Source organism: Falco cherrug, chromosome 2 (assembly GCF_023634085.1).
Source record: "Falco cherrug isolate bFalChe1 chromosome 2, bFalChe1.pri, whole genome shotgun sequence".
Taxonomy (NCBI): Eukaryota; Metazoa; Chordata; class Aves; order Falconiformes; family Falconidae; genus Falco; species Falco cherrug.
In genome coordinates, this window is record NC_073698.1 from 106493718 (window position 1) to 106501123 (window position 7406).

A 7406-nucleotide genomic window follows, 5' to 3' on the forward strand; every position below is an offset into this window, starting at 1 on the left:
TCCATACATAGAAGTTGAAGTTGTTTTATATGTGTGAAATTTTCAATGCTGAAAAATTACTTTGAAGAAACTAAATAAATTTGTATTACTACATCACTTTGTTATGATTTTTTTATATAAAGTTGGATCAGACTGCGATAGTGTTTTAATTCTGAAATACAAATAGTAAAGATACATTATAAAGCAGAATAGGCTTTGCTTTTTTAAAACTTATACCAAGGAATCTTAGTTAATATTTGCCAAAGAGACTGTTGGTAGAGCTGCACTTGCGTAACTGAAAGTTGCATTTGCACTGAAAAAGTCATGGGTTGGGAGAGAAACATACCACCCTGAAAAGTTAAGTCTCTGTGCTTTCTGATTTTACACTTTAAATGAAAACGAGGGGTCATTTATATAGCTGAGCTGAAGGAACAGCTAGCATGAGGGAAGGTTTAGGTTTGATGTTAAAATCAAACTGAGAAGTAAGCCAAAGTTCAGACTAGGTTTTATTGATCATCCTCCCTATAGTGATATCTGGACTACATAGGATAGGTTGGTTACTTAGGTTGTTTTTCCATAATGCATTTCTGGAAGGGCCCCAAAAGGAGTTTGGAACATCTTGAGAATATGCATGAGTGGGGACTTGAACTTGTCTGTGTTGGGGTACTTTGTGGTTCAGGTGGGGAAAAAGTCAGTAGCGTTATTGCTTGCATACACAAGTGGACCTATAAGTAAATGTGCACAAAGTAATCCCCAGTTACGGTTGTCAGAAGATGGGTTGCTCTCCATGTGCAAGTCTGTCTGTAAATCTTATTAATACAGTAGTAAGATAATTGCAAGTGTTAAGGTGGGAGGAGAAATAACATTGTCACTTAAATGTGTGAGTTTGTATGTCGTCATACAATCTGAGTGAGGGCTGGATCTAGAATTCCCTAGGCGGCCAATAAGGCTGATGAGGATCTGGATGTCACTTCACTGGACAGTGAGTAGAATTTCTGTTTGCTTTTGTGGGAATGAAGAGCATAGCATGTACCTTCCTACTATGTTTCGAAGTATTCTATTTTTGTTAAGTTAGATCAGGGGTTTGATACAGGCAAGGTTGAGGGGGTTTCTTTTGTTTTTAAGAGGGATTATAATTGGGAAGGATAACTTTTGGGACACAAAAGCCATGCAGTAACACATTTTTTTTTGCTTTGCCCTCAATATGAATGTGGGTTACAGGAGAGGAAGGTATGCACCTAACATGCTTAAAAGAAAATCTAGCTATATAGGTTTTGTTTCTTAAGCTCAGGATGCAGAGGGGGTCAGCATGTACCCTGGCTGGCTGGCAGTTCTGAACTGGAGTGGCTGCTGCGCATCTCTGTAACCCGGAGGAGTTCAAGATAAGACGTGGCTGGGTTCTTGGTTTAAAATGAGCTATTAGAGAACGGTCATACCATCACACGCATGGGTTTTCTTGCTGCATTGCTTTCCTGACTTCCACTGGGAAATCTGTCTGGAATAAATCTTGCATTAGAGTTGTTTCTGTATATTAAATGATTCTTAGGGTGTTCAGGTGTGAGATGCATGTATTTTGATTAAGTAGTGAACAAGATTTAACAAGGCAGGAGGGAAAGACTTGCATTTGCAAAGGTGCTATTTGAGGCTATGAACACCTGTCAAAAAAAATCCAGTTTGAAAGTCTTAACAGCTTAAAGCTTACCAGTTTTTATTTGCATTATAAGCTATTGCTTATTTAAAATGGTAACAAGAAATGGCCAGAAACTGTCATACTTAAACAGAAGGACAGAAGGATCTTAATGAACTGTTCTCTGAAAACATAGGCAGAATTGGTACAGAATTTTTTTTTTTTTTTTTTTGCAATTGCTAGTGGTAAAGGGCAGAAACTGAATTATTTTTTTTAATAGAGGAACATATTACCAATAAAAACATTCACCTGAAACTGAATCCTGAAACTGTGTGTTACTGTATTTGTGTCACAGTGCCTGGAGAGCCCAATGGTGAGAACAGAGCTGCATCTAAGGCTGCATTAGACAGTAATTAAATTCACAAGGAGCAGTTTTGCTTGGCCAAAACAAGATCCATATGAGTATGAAAGAGCATAACACAAAGATCCATTTAAGAGTTTATTCTATTGTTTTCATGCAGATTCTCTCTTTTCTAGGAGCAACTTTGTAACTGCATTATGGAAATGTTGCTCTCCCTTTTTCCCAGCCTGGGATCTCAGATTGGGCAGGGGTATTCTGTTAGCACCCCCAAATGATAATGCACGCGTGGGTTTCCATGCCAACAATCCCTTTCCAGAAATTGGGTGGGGGGCTTGGGGCTTGTTGCTGGTTTTTAATTAATCAGACCCTAGGAACAGAATTAATTTTCTTTGTCTGGGGTTTTTTACTAGAAATATTTCTGTCACGTTACACTTTCTAGATAATGCAACCATTTACGTCAAAATTGGAAATGCTAATTAACATGTGGCGAATATGTAATAGATTGCATGGGCAGTTAAATTTGTTTTGCCTTTATAAGATTTAGATTGACTTATACGTATTTAAATACTGAGATTTAATTTTCAGGGAAATGTACTAAAGCAACCTGTTAATTTGAGATTAGCGGATTGCTTACTTTATTAATTTGTCCCCAGGATTTTTTGTCGTAAGAATGAATAAAATTAGTGATGTATGACTGAAACAACATTAAGGAAATGTGTCTGTAGGAATAGCATTGAAGCTATTAAAGTTGGTTGGGTCATATGTTAAAAAACCTTCACACAATAGCTGTGGTTCTGAAACATCTCAAAATCATGATGCTTCTGGCTAAACAAAGACAGGGTTTAAATTCATAAAAGTCTGCAAGTAAATCTGTTTGCTTTCTAAGAAGTCTTTTTCTTTATTGTGTTGTGTGAAGCAGCCCTCTGTGCACTTTCGTTTTGCAATGCTTAAATGTGTTCACATCTCTTGGCTTCAAATTTTTAAAAAACTATTTCATAAGGATCTTCTGTTGAGACAGCATGTTGGAATGAAGGGAAATAGGAATGATGGTGGCCGTAGCTCTTGAGATAGATTAAATTCTGCAGTAGGGTAGAAAAAACAGACACTACTAATTTACTGCTGTTCTTTAGTAGCGTAATAGTAACATGAGTCAATGGTGGATCCCACAGCAAAATGAAAGGCAGAGCTTTACTGGGTTTTTCTCCTCCACTGAATTTGTATCCCATGCAGTTCCCATTGCTATAAAGTCCTGAAACCTGCAGGAAATGTCTTGCAATCACTTGTTTATTTACCATCTGCTTGAATGTTTATTTAAAGGAGGGTTTTCCTCAGTTACTGAGAACAAATTAATTTGCCGGTTGAACGTGTAATTCTGTAGTTAATTCTTTTCCATAGGCCCTTCCTATCAGACTTGCCTGCACAAGCATCCTCTTCTGCTCACTGCAGTCTCTGCTCCTGAGTCGCTGTGAAAATCCTGAGAAACACCATCATTCTTTTGTTAGCATAAACAGCAAAATCCTAGTTAACTTCTCAGTACTTGTAATACCCAAAATTTTCCATTCTGCCCTTCTGACGCTCAGCTTGCACTGAGGGTAGCCTGCAGGTACCTTCCCTGCTCACCCCTGCACCATTCGGCCACTGGCCTGCCCCGGGTCCTGGCCATCACTGCCCAGCCCCTGCTGCAGGTGCCAAAACGGTGCTGCCACGTGAGACAGCGCCATGAGAAAGAGGAGAAGTAAATCACAGGCTGAAGTTGGATTGTTGACAGAGCAATTTATTGCTAGCTCAAGGATTCAAGAGTAAAGCATGAACATGAAAAGGTAGGAAATTTGGAAGAAATGAAGGGTGTCGAGCCTGCAGCTGGCGTTCAGTCAGCTCATTGGTGTCAACAGCATCGGTGGATTTAGGGTGTGGGTGTAGGTCAGCAGTCCTCAAGAGCTGTGGCTGTGTTCTCGCGGCCGGCGCCCCGATCCCCACCACCCCTCCCCAGCTGATGCCCGCCTGCTCAGCAGCGGCTCTTCAACATCTTACAGGGTGTCAGCGCACTGGTGCTTAGCTGAGTAGCTCAGCAAGCCCTGCTGATCTTGTGTGTGTGTGTGAGAAACAGTAAATATTTACTTTGTACTTGTATGTTTGTATACGGCTTGCAGAGCTTCCGTGTGCGGCTACAGATGGTCAAATATAATGACTTAAGCAGTAGAAGATGTCTGCTTCTGTATGGCAAATGCATCTCTAGGTAGGTGCAGGCATATTGTTACGTGCTGGCTGAACCTGAGATAAGCACGCAGAGAATGTCCTTGATGCTACATACGGGTATCGGTGCTACAGGTCAAGTATTTCAGAGGGAAAAAATCCGATGCTAGGTTCAGGTCATAAATTTGCAGTGAAGGTGATCACTGACAAAGTTAAGAAAAGTGATGTTTATGCACAAATGGAGACAAAACCTGAAATTTAAAGTTGTCATTAAGCATACAACAAATGTACTACCGGTACACCTAACCGAAAAGATTCTTATTATTTCATTTGCAGTAGCATACCTATGTGCCCCTGTGCTAATGGAAAGAATGCATAAGCACACTGGTTGTGCATTTCTTATCCTTTGATAAGATGTGTGGGTAAGCTTCAATTCTTCATATTAAAAAGAGGGACAAAAAGGGCAATACTCCTTCATACATAGTTTTTGTCTAATGGAAGAGCATCGAGGGAGATCAGGTCAGCAACATGCTACACTAATGAAGTGCAGCTGATGATGAGGTGAAAGAGGGCCTACCTACATACTAAAGGAAGTGTTGAAAATATGTTATTTTGGGGAAGATATTACTTAGCATGGATGCAAGATGTGCATGATTCTCAATAATCCCTGATAAGCGAAGGCTTACGCAGTTCTGTGTGCCTCTGTCCTGTTCTCTCACTCTACCCCAGTAACTCAGGAATCCACTAATGTTGTCCAGATTTGATAGAAATTTCATAGAAAGCTAAAAAAAATCTCAAAATCTTTAGGAGATTTTATGAAGTCCTCTGCATGGTTCCACTTAAGAGGAAAGAAGTCTGCAGGACAGAGTCACACCAAAGCATCAGCAGAAAGAGACCGGGGCAAGGGGAGTGTTTGGGAATGCCCCAACCACAAAGAAAGCTTTGTCAGGTGCTTAGGAATAAAGAGAAGTCATGAAGCTGCGGGCAAAAGAGCTTCGCTCCTCTGCAGCTATGTTACCTTGCTGAGAAGCTCCAGTGCTGGTAATGCAGCCCCACGGTATCCCCACAAGCTGAGATCAACACGCCGTGTGTCCGATGGATTTCTTGCTGTGGGTTGACGTGGCAGCAGAGCAGTTCCCACTGAGTTACTGGGACAGCCCTGTGATGTCATCTTCTTTTCAGAATGCATCGGATCTATGGATCGTCATGCCATCAGATGGAGGCATTATATGAGCTAGTGGCGTTTCACTTCAGAGCAGCAGCAGTGTCACTGTTAAACCTGTACAGGGACACTTGACCTGCTGCGTGGAATGGCAGAGAAACACCAACTTACCAGGATGCATACTCAGCTGGAAGCTTTTCTTTTAAAATTGCAGACCTCGTACACAAGAAATGAGGTTAACGAGATTAATGAAGAGAGTGTTTAATAAATGTGATGCAAAGCCACCTTGAGTCTTTGGAACACTTCTTTTTTACAACCATAACTTCCAGCAGTTCTAAAATCCGACATGACCCAATGGTGCCTTTTCCAGCTCTTTAAAGGGTAGTCTGTGTATTAGGCTAGCATTTAAAAAACACTCTCATTGTAGTGTTTAGTTTTACTCGCAACAATAAAATAATTAATGCAAGTTCAGTTCAAACCTAAGGTACTATATTGACTCTAGATCAAGGTGCCTCTGAGTAAAATCCTCAGGAGTAACAAAAGACCTAGCAAGACTGGTCCTGGAGTAAATCGTATGTGAACCTTTATTACAATAACTTCAGGACCTTCATCATTTTCATCCTTATTTCAAAAGTAGATTGCAATGCTGAGAGACTAAGCAGAAATAGGTTCTCAGATAGAGGTAGCCTTTGCAGTCTGAGTTCTGTGATGCATCTATATGTCTATATTCATAAAATTGATGAGATACATTCATATATATCTAAAATATATAAATATAAATATATATATATAAAAATATATATATATAGAAATAGAACTTGGCTAAGACTTTTCTGCCTCTTATTTGAAAGTGTCTAAACATGTATTGTGCTTTTCTGTCTAGTTTGAATGTACACGAGTCAGTGCGTTGGTCGCATGGTCACTCAAGCACATAGCAGCCTTCATTGACTTCTGGTAAGGATACACAATACCTCTGTGTATAGCACGTACATATAAAGTATGCACAACAGTGTATGTTACCAAGCATGAATCATTGTATCCCGTAAGTGAAGAAACATGGCTAAAGATTGGGTTTATTAACCAAGGGCAGCCTAACTTCCTTTTTTTTTAATAACACCAGTTCAGTACAGGTTCCTGAGCAGAACAGTTCCAGTAATTCCTCTTTAAATACTTTTTCTTCCTGATATAGCAGAAAACGTAAGTGGTATGTGAAGCCAAATGCCAGCTTTAAATTATAAGACTTCTTTAATCCCCCTTAAGAAAGATGACATTTTCAAAAAACAGTTCCATGGTTTTCGCCTATTTTTCAGTGATTTCTTCTAATCTGCTGAAGCTAAAGGATATTGTGGGAAGTCAGTTTTAAGGGGGTTGAGGGAGGAGTGGTAACAGTTTGATATTAATTAGAATTCTAAATCAAAGGCAGCCAGACTTCAAAATGAAAAGATCATAGACTGAAAATTATTCTGTTTATAGCTGTGTATTGAAATAAACAATATGGGACTTCTTTCCCAAGATGGTTTTAAATAGTGATCCTGAATATATGTTTATGTAGGCTGCAGTTTTGAAAAATATTTGTGCTCCTAACTAGAGATCTGTTTGAAGTGCCATCTCTTGAAGTTCTTTGTGTCATTAATCTTGAACACGGCTTTTGTACAGGTGACTTTATTTAAAAATATATAGTCTTTCCATGTGGAGATAGGTGAAGGAATACTACAATTTGAATTTGCAATTAACTTTGGAACATGCAATATTTCTCCTCTCCCAGCACACTACAGGCTTCAAAGAGTTTGAGAAGCAGCAGCATCCTTCATAATGCTAATGCAGCAGCCATTCAGAACAGCTGGACTGTATTCTTTGTCCAAAAGCTCATCACCTAAACATAAGTCAATTTGTTACAATCTTTTCATAATTAACGGTTGACAGCAATGTGCAGCAAAACCCAATGTGCGGGGCTGTGCCTGCTGGCACCCGTACCGCAGCTGTGGATGCTGGGTTAGCGGGAGGGGAGCGGATGACTGGGAAGCCCAGCTCCCCTGAGCTCACTACACAGCCTCTTCTCTTGCCGCTGTTGCGGTCACGCTACT